This window comes from Lactuca sativa, chromosome 4 (genome assembly GCF_002870075.4).
Source record: "Lactuca sativa cultivar Salinas chromosome 4, Lsat_Salinas_v11, whole genome shotgun sequence".
Classification (NCBI taxonomy): Eukaryota; Viridiplantae; Streptophyta; class Magnoliopsida; order Asterales; family Asteraceae; genus Lactuca; species Lactuca sativa.
Genome location: NC_056626.2, coordinates 395,067,360 through 395,085,910, shown reverse-complemented (window position 1 = coordinate 395,085,910; position 18,551 = coordinate 395,067,360).

Here is an 18,551-nt window from a genome sequence, read left to right as displayed (position 1 = left end):
AGAAAGTGACTAAAGTACTTGTGAGACCGGTGTAGCCTTTTGAACAAGTAGGTAGGAATTTATTTTAAATTGGCTTGGAAAATTATAAAATCTCAGAAAAAAATTAAAATTTGGATCCCAAGGGAAGAAATGTTATGGCGTTTAACAATTTCATAGGAATCACACAAAAAGAAAATTTGAGATTTCATTAGGGTACATTCGTCAATCCTTTGGTGAAAACTTGAGCAAATTAATTGTTCACCGTCAATCCATTAGGTGTTGAATTTGGGGTTTCACTCAGCTCGTAGTGACACGAAACTAAGATCATAAATACAGATGTTGTGTAACCATAAACCTCAGTGGTAATTTCTGATTGTCTCAAGGATTACGATGATGAAACGAATGTAATGGAGAAGTAAAATGGAGATGGTGTAAGAGAGCATAGTACCTCTGCTGCCAAAATAAGGACCAAGCAGGAAACTCTTAACTCATGTGAGAAAAGAGTGAGGTAGCTCACGATTAGAATAAATGTGTTAGCCTTATTGGGAAGACAAGGTTTGTGTATACCAGGTCATGAAGGCTATTATTCAAAATCTTATGAGGCTTGGGACACATACAGCAGCATGCTTCTAGGGACACTTAAGTAATTCATCAATTATACCCCGATAAACGAATGAACTTGAAAAAAAATATTTTTGGAGTTTTTGAGATTTATTAAAGAAATAAAAAGAATAAAAGAAAATAAAAAGAAAAAATAAGTAAGAAAAAATAAGACTTAAAAAAAAAACTTTGGAAAAAATATGAAAAACTGAACCCGAACGTTCGGTTGGTTTCGGTTGGGAAAAAGGTGAAAAACCGAACCCGAGCGTTCGGTTGGTTTCGGTTCCAGAAAATTTTGAAAAACCGAACCCGAACCTTCGGTTGGTTTCGGTTCAGGAAAATTTTGAAAAACCGAACCCGAACCTTCGGTTGGTTTCGGTTCAACAAAATTTTGAAAAACCGAACCCGAACCTTCGGTAGGTTTCGGTTTTGGAAAATTTTGAGAAACCAAGCAATTTAGACATGCAATTGGAAAATACTTTTAACACAAGGAAAAACAAAATTGTACAAGAAATATACAACATAGAAAAACTACCTTTGAAGTGATGAGCGAGTCAGATGATTTAACCGAACCCGAGCGTTCGGTTGGTTTCGCTTCTTACGTTTGAGGTGGAGAGATAGTGTGAGGTACTGACTCTGATTCCATCATACCTAGCCCTTGCAATATTTTATTGAATGATGCTTCAGGAAGAGCTTTGGTAAAGACGTCAGCCAGTTGATCAGTGGTTCTTACGAAATGAACTTTGACGTTTCCATCTTCCACATGATCTTTGATGAAGTGATACCTCAGTGCTATGTGTTTGGTTTTAGAGTGTTGCACTGGGTTATGACAGATCCTAATTGCACTTTCAGAGTCACAATATAGTGGGATCTTCTTCATATTGAGTCCATAGTCTCGAAGTTGACTCTAGATCCAAATCACTTGTGATGTGCAGGAAGCAGCAGCTATGTATTCCGCTTCAGCAGTAGACAACGACACACATGTTTGTTTCTTGGACTGCCAGCTGACCAACTTCCCATCAAGGAATTGACAGCCACCAGTAGTGCTTTTTCTGTCGAGTCCACATCCTCCAAGGTCAGCATCAGAATAAGCTTGAACGAAGAAGCCTGAGTTGGATGGATACCATAGACCTAAGGAGGTGGTTCGCTTGAGATAGCGTAAGATGTTCTTTACTGCAAGCATGTGGGGTTCGTGTGGGTTTGCCTGAAATCGAGCACAATAACACACAGATAACATGATATCAGGCCTGCTAGCAGTAAGATACATTAGTGAGCCTATCATTTGACGATAGAGCGTGATATCGACAGCCGGTTTGTCTAGAGATGGGGTAAGCTTGGTGCCGAATGCCATTGGGACTTTGACTTTTGAGTCTCCCATCATGCCAAACTTTGCTAGGAGAGTCTTCGTGTAAGCTTCCTGATTGATAAAGATGCCTTCGGGTCCCTGTCTAATATTTAAACCAAGGAAAAAGTTAATAGGACCCATTGAGCTCATTTCAAATTTAGTCTCCATCAGTTTTCTGAATTCAGCTGTTAATTTGGGATTCGTGGAGCCAAAGATGATGTCATCGACATAAATTTGAACTATCATAAGGTGGTTACCTTCCTTTTTGCGAAAGAAGGTTGGGTCAACCGAACCTTGTTTGAATTTAGACATCTTTAAAAATTTAGTTAGCGTTTCATACCAGGCTCTCGGAGCTTGTTTGAGGCCGTACACAGCTTTATCCAGAATATAGCAATGGTTTGGATACTTTTCGTTCACGAAACCAGGAGGTTGCTCCACATAAACAGTTTCTTCGAGTTCTCCATTGAGAAATGCACACTTGACGTCCATTTGGAAAACTTCAAAGTTTTTGTGAGCAGCATAAGCCAGAAATATTCTAACAGATTCTAGCCTAGCTACCGGAGCAAAAGTCTCTTCATAGTCTATCCCTTCCTCTTGACAGTATCCCTTTACCACCAGACTAGCCTTGTTCCTTATAACGTTACCTTCCTTGTCCATTTTGTTCCTAAAAACCCATTTGAGACCAACAACCAAAGCATCTGGAGGAGTTGGAATAAGGCGCCGGACTTTGTTCCTTTCAAATTCGTTCAGTTCGTCTTGCATTGCTTGAACCCAATCAGAGTGATCGAGGGCAGTGTTAACTGTCTTCGGTTCAACTTTTGATACGAATGAGTTAAACATACAAAACTCAACCTTTGAAAATAAGGATGTCTGTTTTGCCTTCAGTTGTGATCGGGTTAGAACCTTTTCAGATACATCACCAACTACTTGAGAGATAGGATGATCTCTGGTCCATTTGGTAAGAGGAGGGTAATTTGGATCAAAGGTTGGGTCTAGTTCAGCATTGATCATTTCTTCTGGCTCAGATTGGCTATCATAATCAAGCGTCATATCATCATGCTCCCCCTCGATTGATGAGCTCTGAGTAACTTGAGGTTCAAGGGTTTCTTGTGGTGCTGAGCTTTCAGGCGTTGAAGCACCTTCGGTTGGAGAAGCACTTTCGGTTGGAGTTGTAGAACTTGGCTCCCCCTCGACATGAGAGTTTGGCTCCCCCTCGACATGAGAGTTTGGCTCCCCCTCGACCGAAGTATTGTTGGATGGAGGGTCATCAGTAGTCGATCCCCCTTCATGCATTCTCCTTGCAGCCTCTTCGACAATCTGCTTCATGTGGTCAACCTTGTTGTCTGCTGCACCTGCTTCTGAGAGAGAAGCTTTTTCTGGTTCATCAAAGAGCTCTAGAAGTTTATCGTATAGGTTAGCGATCGAGACTGTGACTTGGCCAGTTTGAAGAAAAATTTGTCCAGCGGTGTCTTCTTTGGCCTGTAGCTTTTTGACATAGCTATCGTCAAAGGTCACATAGTATATCTCTTCAATTTTTCTCGAACGCTTGTTTAGGACCCTGTATGCCTTGGATGTAAGCGAGTAGCCCAGAAAGATTCCCTCGTCGGCTTTGACATCGAACTTGTTGCGGTGTTCTTTAGAGTTAAAGATGAAACACCGTGAGCCGAACACATGGAAAAATTTCACATTGGGCTTTCTGTTGTTTAGTATCTCATAAGGTGTGAGCGTCAATCGCTTGTTGAGATAAGACCTATTCTGTGTAAAACAAGCAGCAGAAATAGCGTCAGCCCAAAAATAAAGAGGTAAGGAAGCGAAACTTAGCATAGTTCGGGCAGCTTCACACAAAGATCGGTTTCGTCTTTCGACTATTCCGTTCTGTTGAGGTGTGTAGGGAGCTGAGAAGTTGTGACTTATTCCCTTTTCTGCTAGAAACTCTTCAAACTCCTTGTTCTTGAATTCCAGACCATTATCGCTCCTAATGTTGCGAACGACTTTCTTCAGTTGTACTTCAATCTGCTTGATGAACATTTTCAGCTTATGAGTCGCTTCAGATTTGAGCTTTAAAAAGAACACCCATGTAAATCGTGAAAAGTCATCAACAATAACAAGAATATACTTGCTACCACCGATGCTTTCGATAGATGAAGGACCACACAAATCGATATGAAGTAATTCGAGTGGTTCAACAACTTTTGTGTTGATTACAGATGGGTGACTTTGACGACTCTGCTTCCCCATTTCGCATGCAGCACACAAATGATCTCTGTCGAACTTGAGCAATGGAAGGCCCCTAACATGACCTCCAGTGACAAGTCGGTTAATGTCTTTAAAGTTGAGATGAGAGAGTCTTCGGTGCCACAACCAGCTTTCGTCAGATTGAGCTTTTGATAACAGGCATATTGCTGGGTTTCCTTTGATGGGTTTCATGTTTAGAGGAAACATTTCACCCTTTCGCTCCGACTTGAGAATTACTTTCTTTGTCTTTTTCTCAATGATTTCAGAACCTTCATCATCAAATGAGACTTTGAGCCCTGTACCTCCAACAAGCTGAGATACACTGATGAGGTTGTGTTGGAGTCCTTCCACATTTGCCACCTTCCTTATAGTAAAGTCCCCATTTGTTATCATCCCGTATCCCTTTATGGTGCCGAAGGAGTTATTTCCAAACTTGACGTTGCCACCATTTGCAAGAGATCTGTATTCCCTGAGCTCCTCTTTCCTCCCTGTCATGTGACGTGAGCAGCCACTATCGATGTACCATTCTTCGTCGAACTGCTCGTCACTTATAACCTGCTAAAATTAAGCAGATTTAGGAACCCAAAGTTTCTTGGGTCCACGTGAGCTTTTCATGGGAACAGGAACAGTAAGAGAGATGTCAACAAGATATGTTCGTTTTATGAGAGTTGTTTCATCTTTCTTTTTAATGGTAAAAACTTTTATCTTATTAGGATTGGGTGCGTTCGGTTTGGACTCTGGTTTGGATTCATTGACCTTCTGTTTGCCCTTTTGTTCAGCTGACGAATGAGATTTTTGAGAATGAACAGAATTAGCTTTAGAGCAAGATGGAGATGAATTAGTGGAAGTAGAAGAATTAGAAGAACTGGAAGGAGTGGATTTGGATTGAGAGGACTTCTTGGCTGGAGACTCTAGGTGACCCTTTTGCTTTTGAACATTGGAGGGACTGACCTTAGAGTTTTGTTCTCTTTTAACTTCAGAACCGAACCTTTGCGTTCGGTTGGAATCGTTCTTTGAACCGAACCTTTGCTTTCGGTTGAAGTCATTTTCAGAACCGAACCTTTGGTTTCGGTTGGAATTCTCTTGTGGACCGAACCTTGGCTTTCGGTTGGTATTTTCTTGTGAACCGAACCTTGGCTTTCGGTTGTTGTGACTTTCAGATTTTTCTACAGGATTGCTTTCATACTTCAGATTCTTGTCTTGATGTGAGAAGTATGCATTCTGGGATTGCCAGAATTGTCTCCTTTCAGAGAGATTCTTCCTGTATCTTTGTTTCCTTTCACTCTTCTTGTTCCTCATCTGCTTCGGTTGATGATGAACATTAGCTTTCATTTTCGGTTTCTCCTTGGCTGGTTCCTTTTGAACTGAAGGAGTTTTACTTTGAGCCGAGGGAGTAGATGGAATGTCTGAAGGAGTTTCACTTTGAGCTGAGGGAGTAGAGGGAACATCTTCTTTTGCCGAGCTTTCATCCTCCAGAGGAATGTCTTTCGTACCACTGGTGCTAGGCTCGTCGAAATTATCCGGTTTATTCAAGGGTTCAGGTATGTATCTACCTTTACTCATCCATGAGGTTCTTTCAGATAAACCAACCGTTTCGTTTGCATTATCTATTGGAGCAGACCAGAAGTACTCATCACAGCCATCAGCATTATCTTCGTTTACAATAGCTGTGAGTTCAGCTGTCTGATGTTCGGTTACTCCAGTCACCTTGTATACTTGATTCGGAGTGGTCCTAACCTTTTGATACACAACAACTTTCTCTGCTAATATCGGGGACTTTTGTTGGGACAATCGAGCTAATTCTACTGAATTTTCAGAGATAAGATTCTTGTGGTTTTCAGGTTCGCTTTTAACAAATTCTGAGCAGTCAACCGTGTCCTCTACAGAAATTTCACTCATGTTGTCGTCTTCGTTAAGCTCAGATGCATTTTCAACATCAATTTTGTTTTCTGAGCTTACGTTGGCATTTAAAGAGTCAAATTTTTGTATGGTTTCGGTTCTCAGTTTAAGTCTATCATTTTCATCCAAAAGATTTTTAAGCATGTCCTTGTGGTCCTTGGATTTAATGAAGGACTCAATTTTGTCCAGTCCATACATGTAGGTCGGATTGACATCATCAGACGATATCACACTCTCACAATTATAGGCTTCGGCATCGATTTCATCCTCCTTGAACTCAAGGAAAGGCAAAATCATGCGATGGGTCTTTTGGCCTATTTCACAGTCCAAGTGAAGCTGAGTAATATTAGAATATAGACGCTTAGCAATTAAACAAAAAACATTCCGCTGTTTTAATAATTTTAAATTATCTCTTTGCAAGTAAATGTTTTCGTCTTTAACTTTAACTAATTCAGACTCCTTCAACTCGATCCATATTCGCCGCTCCTCACTCTTCGACGCCACCCTGCTTAATTGATCAGTTAGGTTAGAATTGGTGACTCGAGTTTGAGTTAAGCTACTATCTAGATGAGAAATTCTTGTATTAACATTTTTAATTTCTTTCTCATATGAGGATTGTGGTACTTTAAATGAAACAAAAACCGATTGTACCTTCTTTATCAGTTCATCAAGCTCATTGAACTGCTGGCTGAGTGGTTTGGCCGTAAAGCACATGTCCTCCTGCACCTTCAGTTCCTCGCTTCCACCATCGGTGTTGTATCCCCTCATCTGAGATACATCAGACACCATGAAGCATCTTCCTCCACTGCTCTCCTCCTTGGTCACATAAGCCTTTCCATGGGTAGGCTTTCTTACTTCATCATCTTCTGAGTCGGTAGACCAAACTTCCGTGCTACCGAACTCGTCATCATTAACCGAACCCTGCACAATAAGAGCATTAATAGAAGGGTTAGAGATAGACTTCTTCTTTCTCAACTTATCCAGCCTCTTCTGCAACACAGCTTCCTCATCCTTTCCATCATCCTTTTCAGCCATCTTCTTAAGGACACCATCCTTAGCATAGTGGTTTTTCCCACCACAGTAGTAACAGCTTACTCCGGAATTGCCATCCACCTTCGGTTCCTTCTTGGGCTCCTCAACCTTCGGTTCATTGTTCACTTTTTTTGAACGGTAACTCCCCTGCCAGTTTCGGTTTTTATTGCTAGGGAATCTCTTCTTTATGAACCTCTTGGGATTGGACACCATCATAGTATAATCCTCAGAAGTGAGGTCATACTCCTCCAAGTTGAGGTCTTCATCCTCCATCACAACTTTACTTTTAGATAGGAGAGCCAACGAACCAAGGCTTGAAACGACGTTCTTCTCCTGCACCACAATCTTCTCTTGAGACTTGAGAATACCCACCAGTTTCGCCAAAGAGTATGATTTAAACTGCTCATGGGCTTTGACTGTAGACACCACTGCTCTCCATTCAGACCTCAGACCATTTAAGAAAGTAACCTTCTGCTTGATAAGCTTCCTTTCAATATCGTGTTTGATCATCTTGCTGAGAAGATGATTGAAGCGATCGAACGTCTGGGTCACCGTTTCTTCAGCTCCTTGCCTGAATTCTCCAAACTCAGATAAGAGCAAGGTTTGGATAGAATGTTCAAGATCTTCGTCTGTAGAATAAAGTTCGCGAAGTCTATCCCAAACTTCCTTTGCCGTCGTGCATGAGCTGACCAACCTGAAGGTGTCAGACTGAAGGGCGAATCTGATCAACCTTAACGCCTTGATATTGCACTGGAATTTGTCCTTTTCATCTTGTGCAATAGCCTTCACATCCTTTAGCAGATCATTGTACTCCTTTTGTGTCTTAATAGTCCTGGACGTTGCAGAATGAGAAAACGGTCCATTAATGATGGCTTCCCATATGAGGTACCCATTATCCTCAGATCCAATCACGTCCATTATGATCGTAAAAACGTGTTCAAAGATCAGACTTGTAATAAAGCAGATTAGGGCAAAACAATAAATATCAAGATACGTCAATGATGAGATGACGGCTCAATAAATATCGGTAGTTGCGGAAAAACCCTAATTGAAATCTTTTCACAGAAAAGATGTGTATTGATTACACAGCCTCCTGCTCTGATACCAATTGATGAGATTAAAAAAACAACCTTTAATCTATGAAGATCGATTAGATCTTGAACAAGTATGTAAATATAAAATTATGAGAACAAGAAAATAAGAACGAAACAAGATTGAATCAAACGTGTCGAATGATTAAACAAAATCCTCAGAAGAGCTCGATTAAGAACATCAACTGTAGAGGATTGGTAGGTTACAAGAACGATTAAAGAAACCTGTAATGCTATCGTTATGCTCTACATGAATCGCTAAAAATCGTTAACCTAATATGCATGCAAGCATATACTTATATATTAAACATAAAAGGCTCTCGGTTGGACAGGCCCAAACCGGAATACAAAATAACTATACTATCGAGCCCAATCGACGCAACACTTCAAAATAATCTTCAGCCCAACAACATGTCACTCCTGAATGCCCTAAGGCGATCCTCCATCAACTCAATGATCCCTTCCTTGATCGACCCAAAAATCATCGGGGTCGCCTCAAGGATGCCAATCGTAATCTTGGATGCAATGAACTCATGTAATCCATCATCAAATAGCTCAGAACATGTACTTGAACCTGACCCAGACCCTGAACCTCCTGCTCCGTGACATGTCACCAACTTTTTGAAACAAAACACACAATATTCAAGGTCATACATAACCTCGAGAGGTTTCACACACACTACAAGTTCCCTGGTTGAATCTCATATCTCCTTGATTTAAGTACGGATCCTCTGCTTTCAATAGTACGGGCCTATACTACCTTCCACATCTATCCGTACTTTCCTCAAGAATTGCCTTGATTCCACCAAGTCCCTTTCACTACTACTGCTTACTACACTAATCTCATCCTAGGCTTACCCTAGGGTAATCTCCGACCCACTCTTTGTCATCAGTTGCGTAAGAAGTCCCTACTACTTCTCCCTAACTAGCCCGTGAATACCATTACATATTACTAAAACCAGATAATTCTTCGAATGAGAGGTTCTACCCTACAATCGTTGGAATCAAATAAGAGTTGCAAAATAGGGCTAGACCAAACCTTATGAAATTACTTAGTCCTCCTAATATGTAACATAACGTATTCGTTTATTAGCTAATTAAAGATAACTAGAACTCCTAAAAGCACAAAGCAAGTAGCATTCGGGCATTGAGTAACCAACCAAGCCTATCCTAATCAGGCTATCATATCACTGACTAGTCAGTACTATTATACAGTTCAATAAGCACATACAACATGCACATAAGGCATCTTCCTAGATCCTTAACCCTCATCTAGCAGGCAGTTCTCATACACATACAACAGGCAAATAAGGTATCCTTCCTAGATCCTTAGCCATAATCTAGCATGTAGTTCTCATAATTATATCATATATCATAGCAAACATGTGTGGGTATCTTAGGGAAAACATACTTGAGCTCGGCCGATTGCACGCATCACAGTTCTTGTTCTTTCTCAAAACCCTTACTTTTAATTTCTAAAAAAAAATTTCTTTGTAAAAATTTCCAAACCCTCGATATGAGTCTAGACACCCCTGAAAGTGTGTCCGAATCCCTCAAACCAAGGCTTTGATACCAACTTGTAACATCCCAAAATTTACAACAAAAATTTTTATTTTGAATATAATAATTATAAAATCAGTTGTCTGAAAACAATCATAGTATCACTCATATCAAAAGCCAATGTATCAATAATCAAAACATGTCATGATAAAACATCATCAGAGTATAAATCCGAAAGATCTCTGGTGCGGAAAAATGTAGTGTGATGCGCTCCGATCATTCCGACTCCTTTCCCTTCGAAGAGGAAGTACCTGAAACCAAAATTAAAAACTATAAGCACAAAGCTTAGTGAGCCCCCCATCATAACACATAACATACAATAACATACTGCCTAGCATATCTGGGTGCTAGTCTCCCCTTTGGTCTCTTTCAACCGGCAAATGCCTCGCATATCTGGGTGATGGCCTACCCCTTCGATCTCCTTCAACTGCTAACATGGACTATTTCACCCCTACTACTACCACATATCATCCTAGTACATAAACACATAATCACATAATGCCTAGCATATCTCCCCTTTCGGTCTCTTTCAACCGGTAACAGGGTCTATCCTACCCTTCCTACCACTATTTCATAATAACATAACATACTAACACATAAAGCATAACCGATAGTGGCATACCAGACAATTAACACAAAAAAATCACCTCAACTATAATAAAATTCTAGTGGGCCGACATTGGTGCCTTCGACCCACTCCTACTAGAAGGTCACTCACCTCAGAACTGTCATCGGCTCTGAAATCAACTCCACTCAAACTCCTACATATAAAAGATCTTCCTTAATTACCTTTTTATACTTATAACCCCTTAAGGGTCAACTTTGGTCAAAGTCAAAGTCAACACCCTAGTTAAGTCAACATTTTGGTCAAAGTCAACATTCTGGGTTTAATCAACTTGCCAAGTTGGTCTATCAAATCGTCGATTTCCATGAATCATAAACCATGAAATCGTGTTTCAACTTGTCAAGTTCTTTCACAACTCGTTGTGTTCCTCGTATCCACACAATCGGGACTTCTCCAGTCAATTCGTCGAGTTTTTCCCTTTACAGAATCGGGGCACTTCGACCCAAGTCATCGAGTTCCTCTATGGACTCGACGAGTTCTTCGGTTTGTCAAGCCATCTTAATAGATTAAGCTCCTATCCTTCCGATCTAAGATCCATAATTCATCTACATACTGAAAATGTCCTTTCAAGGGTAAAGTTTCCAACTTTTCCTGTTAATAGCATTCCTTAATGGGTTTAGCTCAAACCCAAACTCTTTAAGAACTAGATCTTGATGTAAGAGCCATTTATGCTTCAAGCTAAGGAATACAAACTGAGATCTAGACCCTAGACACTATATGAACACATAAAGTCTCTAACTCTCTCACCATGCATGGCCTTTTGAAGCTTAAAAGGCCAAAATCACATCCTAAAGCTTGCATGCGACTTCAATGGCCATAAATTTTGTACCTTTATGCCATGAGGGCCCTCCAAGGTCCTAGATCTAGAAGTATACTCACTTTGGATGTCCCTTTTCAAAGGACCATGCTAGTTGGAGCAAAAACTCAATTAAAGTGAAGATGAAGAGATCGAAGAAACCATTAAGCAAGTTTGAGACTTTCTGATAAGAAAATGTTACAAATGGAGTGAAGTTTCTGGATGTACTCTCTTCTTCTTGAGTCCACAAGCTTCTTCTTCTTCCATAAGCTTCAAATGCACAAGTTGTCTCTCAGAAATGACTCACAAGCTCACACAAGGCATTGGGGGTTTCGAGATTTAGGGTTTGGGACTTTGAGGCTGTAAATGAGGCCAACCTTTGGAGGTTAAGGTGTTTAAATAGGGTGCTAAACCCTGGAAATTAGGGTTTCACTCTGCCAGTCCTACTCGTCGAGTTGTGGCTCTCAACTCGTCGAGTAGAGTTTACATCCCGCGTCCAAATTCCATTCCTACTCGACGAGTTTGGGGCCTCCAACTCGTTGAGTTTCTATAAAAAAAGTGAATAAATTATGATTAAAATACATACCAGGAATCGGACGTTACATCCATACCTTTCCAAGGACCTCAATTTCATACTGTTTGGACATTCCAATGATTTGATATGATTTTTCCAAGATAGGGGACAAATTCAGAAAATCACGATAATACAAATATTAATTCTTCTTTTTTTTTCACTTATTAAGTAGTTAATTAATAAGCTCATATCAATTCAATTAAGTGAAATTCAAACCCTAACAATGTTTTTTTATATGTATAAAAGAATCAGCTTAATGGGTTAGGAGCTTAATTGAAAATCGCATACCAATTCCACTTCTTCACTTAAAGCTCATCAGAAGGGGTTCATGGCTTTGGTCTTCAATCCAAACCCATTAATTGATTAATAACCATAGAAAAAGATTGAGAATAGCAAAACCAACCACCCACATGAAAATGTTCGTGACATGGTGGTGAAATAGTTGTCATAAGGCGGCAACACTTTTTCACACCATTGATCAAACTAACAATGAGAAGAAGATGGTGATTCAAGAAATTTTCCCTGGAAATGATATCATTCAAGACCTCACCACCACACAGGGTAGTGAGGTGGTGTTTACGGACGGCCACCACCATCGTCGATGGTGGTAGCATGTTGTGGTTGTGTGTTGTGATTTTAAGAGAGAAAATAGAAGAACTCTGATAGAAGAAATTTTACCCAATTCTAAGGTTGCCAAACTAGAATATCTCTCTTCCAGTACTTCCTTCCTTCTTCGGCGACCGTTCCGATGAGTGTTCCAGCCAACGACCACATTGACCACCCTTTCTATGAAATTTTTGTTAAAAAGTAGCACCCCTCTCGATCATGCTTAAATAATCAGATCACCTGTTCAATGGGCTAGCGTTTTTCACCATTGGAAAATAGGTGCATCCTCTATTACATAATGGTCCATGGGATTTATCCCCTATTTTACACTCCAACCACTACACTTTTCATTTTGGCAAAAAAAAAAAAAATACATATGATCAAACACCTTAAAAAAGTAAGTTCTAGAACCCTTTATACTCTAAATAATTATTTCTAAATATTTTTATTAATATTTATTCCTTTTGTTTTTATTATTGTTATTGATTTATTATTAATTATTAACTAATCTCTTTAAATTTATTTAATTTCTTTTATTTATTTAATTTACATATTCAACCTTAAAAGTTTAGCTTAAATTAGATAATTGTTCATATTGTTTTTGAACCCTTTTACTATATAGTTAAACGAAAAAATGGACATTACAACTTAAGGTAGTAACTACATGCACTTGACCCATATCAATTAGGAAGGAGAACTAAACACTCATTTCAAGGCATTTCAAGGGCATAGATACATTCTCTGTCACATTGTGTTTTAAGGTCGTGAGGGCAACATATTCCTTAATAACTCTATGGTTAAGTGTTCTCGGGCAAGAGCAATTGTAGGATGAGTGACCCACTCGGAAGTTTCGGTGTCGGGATGCCCTAAACAGACAATATAATAATACATACCATTTGGAGATGTTAAAAATAGTATTAGAGCTTGGGCATGGGTCAATGTGTTTGACAAGGATGTCAAAGCATGTAAAAGGGGGTGAAGGTGGGTGGCTACCTGCACCTGTCACACTTCCACTTTGGCTGGAAGGAGAACTAAGCATTCCTTGTATGGGATATGGATACCTTCTCTGTCACCATGTCTTTTAAAGTCGTCATGGCAACAAACCATAAGAACTTTGCGTTTTAGTGTTCCCGAGCAAGAGCAATTTCAAAATGGATGACCCACCGGGAAGTTTTCATGTCGAGATGACCACAGTGGACAATATTGTGACACGTGCCATTGAAGGATGTTACATTTTGGGTTAAATAAATAGTATAACATTAAATTTGGCATTAGTATTATTTATTTAAATCAATATTATACATGAAAATAAAGTGAGATTTGTGATGAATTCACATAAAAATGGAGTGAAAATTAGATTGGAAGTGCATTAGGAGGTGCCTTTCTAGGTTAGCATTCATACTAGTTTGAACCAGTTTCAAAACCAACATTGATTTAGAACAAAACTTTTCAGGTCTGGTCTAGAAAAATGTTCTATCGTCGGTCTTTGATTTTAGACTTAAATAGTATTGGGTTGGTCTTAGATTAGTCGAGGATCGATCTTGATCAGATCATTGCAAAAGAGATCTTAAGTCTATTAACATTGGTCTTATTTAGACTAGGGGTGAGCGCGGTGACGTTCGGTGCGGTTATTAGCCAAAACCTCACCACTAACCGTAAATGCGGTTAATCCATTTTCAAAACGCTTAGTACGGTTATTTTTGCGGTATGGTTAGGCAGTTATTTTTACGGTGCGGTTTTATTTTTTTTGTGTTGCGGTTATTAACCACATGGATTTTGTGCGGTTATTTTGTGTTGTTTTTAACCACAGTTTAGAGCTCAAACGGTTTTAAAAGTTCAAACATATTACTTTTAATGATTAAAAAAACCATAAGGTATAAGACCATTAACTTAAATCACAAACATCATCTTAAAAACGTCAAATCAATAGTAATTAACAATAAATATCTTAAAATTGTTTAATTTCACTATTTATCAATGTTAAACATAACAAAAAAACCAACATTTTTATCTTCTAGTATTTTATCTATCTTTCATCCATGACACTTGTTTTATTTTTAATATTCAATATAGTAACAATTAATAATAAAATTGTATATAATATATGCAGTGTGGTGCGGTTTTTTTGCGGTTTTTGAAAACTGATAACCGCACTGCATCGTAAATTTGCGGTTTTTGAAAAACAGAAAACGTCACCATCGGTTTTTATTGCGGTTGCGGTTTATGCGGTTTTTGTAGTTAATTTTAGTTGTGGTGCGGTTTTTGCTCACCCATAATTTAGACCGGTCCCACCAGACAATTTTTAAATAGTTGTCCAATAATTTTCCATAGAAACTCTTTGGTCTCCAAATATTTTTCTATGCATACATTATTTCTCCATAATATTCTTCCTGTCCAGGATATTAGGTTTTCAAATCAAATTTACATCGAATATTCATGTCAATAGAGATTGTGTAGTGTTAAAATGCAATATTCTTGGGTGGTCAAGAAACCACAAAGTTCTATGGATTGAACTGGTTTAAACAAAAATCTAATCATTAAATAACCATTAAAGTCTGATCCAATACATCTTCAAACAAGACCAACCTAGACCGGTATAAGATCTATTTGGTTTATCCCTGTGAGATCAAATTTATTAATAATAAATAAAAAATCATAATAATTTTTTGATAAACAAATGCCAATATTAAAATACTTAAAATTCTTTTAATATAACAAATGATAAAACAATTAAATTAGTAATTTACAGCTCATTGAAAAAAAAATATTAATATCCAAGTTGATAAATTTACCTTTAACTATTTTGTAAACACATTTTGTTATTACGAAGTACCAATATTTTAAAAAAATTATATTAAAAAAGCAATTTAACGTGGGAAGTAGTACATATACAGTAATATTATACCATAGGGTTATAAAAATGGTCTTAAAAGTGTTGTCTTTCGTCGGTGGCAATTGTTTTCCACCTTTATGTGTTACACTTACATTAATGGATCACACAAAAACTTTACATGTTAACTCAAAAAGTATTGTAAATTTTCAAAATGTTATTTTATATATTATTTTAAATTTAAATATAAATATAAAATGTAAATATTTTTGACTATCCCTTCAAATTTTAAAATGAATCTCAGGTTTTTTTTTTTTAAAACGCAAACTAAATTATTTATTCCTAAATAACTACTTATGTCTCCACTGAAACTTGAACCCGTGACCTCTCATATGAGATCATCACTCCATACCGCTAGGCCATTGGCCCTTTGGTAAATGAATCTCAGTTAGAACGAAAAAAAAAAAGGAAACTCATTAAACTAACCATTATAAATTGATGTATTTTTAAATAAAAGACCAAAGTTTTTTTTTCTTTTGAAAAATAACCACTTACTCCAGATTACCACATTTCCAAGTAGTTACTATCATTCTGGAGTTGGTGGTAGTTGGCTATTGGTTTGCCCGGAATTTGACACTCGTACATTCCACATTGGAAAAGTGTGTGTCGGAAATAAGTCCGCAAAGTATAGAAATTTTGGACTGTTAATATTAGGGTATTTATATTATCATTGTTACTGCACAAACCCATAAAACTATTGGATAGTAAAAAAATGAGTTTGTATAAGGAAATTTCAGAGTACATGTTTCCAGTGGAGGATAACAGACGCGAATCGAGGGATCAATGTAGTATATCGCTCCAAACTACACATGTTTGGTGTAGATATAAACAGTGATATCAACTTTTGTGGGTTAAATACGCTGGTTAGTAACTGTTCCAAATACAAAAGCAAAAACTCCGATCCAACAACAACAACATTTTCATCAAGAAGTTATGTAACAACAATCATTCGTTCTCACAATTTTTATTAAAGCGGAGTTCGGAGTTCATTCTGGTTACTCTATTTTTAACTTTTTTGTGTATATAATGAGGATGTTATATGATTTAAATGTGGGATAGGGGATAGATTGTAAAATAATTCATCACTGAAATATCAATTAAATATAGGAAATAGTAATACTTAATTAGTAATATGTGAGAAAGTAGGAAGATAGTTTTTTAATTTGTACCTAGCCATTTTGGATATTTTGTATGGTCTTTGTGAAATTTCAAGTGAATTTTCAGATAGTAAAATTAGGCATCTATTAGGTTAGATATCTAAGAGTTTTACATAATCAACGTAATGTACCATTTGATTTGAAAATTTATTACCAATAAAGGATAAGTTGGGTTTCCATGTAAAAATGGTAGAAAATGAGAAAAGAAAAGTCCGAGTGTGAAAAAAGTGAAATATGGAAAAATGTAAAATTTGTTGTTGAGATTAAAAGCAGAAGTCAACTTATAACCTTTGGGATCAGTAAAAAATCATAAAAAATATACATAGATCTCTCATAGAAAGTCATGGATATCTTTTAGTGGTTTTTGGAAGGAAAAACATCGAAAATGGATTTCAGGTGTAACACCCCGATTTCCATGATGTGGAACTTGAAAATTATATTCACATTATAGGACCTACTCGACGAGTTGGTTGGTCTCAGTTGTCGTGTGGAAGTTGATCATGACGCACAGAATATGAAGTCTACTCGTCGAGTTGGAGGACTGAACTTGATGAGTTGAGGCTGTTTGATGAAACTCTAATTATTCGGGCTTGCACCCTATTTAAAGGACTTTAACTCCTTTACCCCGCCTCCCTCATCACTTTATCACTTTGAGACAAACCCTAATCGAGTACCTTCCATTTTGAGGGTGTTTAGAGCTAATAGTGTGTGTGTTTTGGTGCATTCCTTGAAGAGTAGAAGGCTTGGAACAAGAAGGACTCTTTGGATCTGGCATCATCTCAGCGGTAGCAATCATTTGAAGGTATAAAGTCATTACCTTGATCACTTGTTTGTTATATCTCTCCATTAGAGAGTATATGGCCCTATATAGTCTCTCCTTGAGTCATTACTGGTTGTGAGCATGCTATGGAGCTGAGATCTTAGATCTAGACACTACTTGGCCATTTATGCCTAAAGCCTCAAGCATTAAGAAGCTTTGACCCATCTTCATGTCCTAAACCCATTCTTGAGCTTAGTTTTGGGTGTATTAGCCTTGTGAGGCCTTACATGGTCGTAAAGTTAGCAACATTACGTCGTAACTTCATCTTAGGAGGTTGGAGCATTGGAATCGACTGGAATGAGTTTAATGTGTAATGGAGAAAGAACTCAATGAGTTGGGAATCCAACTTGATGAGTTAAGTTGGGTTTTCCTGTTTTTGGATTTAGAGTGAACTCGACGAGTTGGTGGGAGAACTCGACGAGTGGTTAAGGTATTTCACCAATCTTCTAGACTCTACATGGACTCAACGATATGGCTAGGAACTCGGCGAGTTGACTCGGGTTTTCGTGATTTAATGAGTACTGAGGAACTCGACGAGTTCATGAGTTTCACTCGACGAGTTGGGTCAACTTTGACTGTTGACTTCTGTTAACTTTAGTGTTTTGATCAAGCTGTGGAATTTGGAGGCCTTAGAGGGGCAGAGTCTAGACCAGTTGTTCTTGTAAGGGATATATTGCTTTACTCTGCTAGGTGAGTCTTTTCACTATACTTACCTAAGTGGTAATATTGTGTGACTGGAGGGTCTTATTTGAATTATCGACCAGAGGGTCTTATGTGCTTATACTGAGTTATGTGATATCATGCATTTTGTCTTTGTGATTTATGATGTATATTATTTTTGTCCCTTATTAAGTTAGGTCCGGAGGGTTTAAACCGAGTTGTGAGACTGGAGGGTCTTCACTGAGATTTTGGACTGGAGGGTCCAACTCGAGCTGTGAGACTAGGGCGTCTTCACTGAGATACCGGAGTAGAGGGTCCGACCCTAGCTGTGAGACCGGAAGGTCTTCACTGAGACACATGACCGGAGGGTCCTTATCGAGATATAGCAATGAGAGGCTAAATATTTGTGTGTGGTATTTTGGGGAACTCACTAAGCTTCGTGCTTACAGTGTTGTGTGAAATGTGTTTCAGGTACCTATCAGGATCATGGGAAGGCGTTGACATGATTGTACATACTAGCTTAAGATTATGTTTCGAGGATTCTGGGATATTGTCAAACATTATATTGTCTTGTGTTTTGAACAACTTATAAAATTGGGTTTGAGAAATGTGAAACGGTGTTTTGTGTAGTTTTTAAAGCGAAAATTTTATTTGAAAATTTAGAGTGTTGCAAGTGGGTATC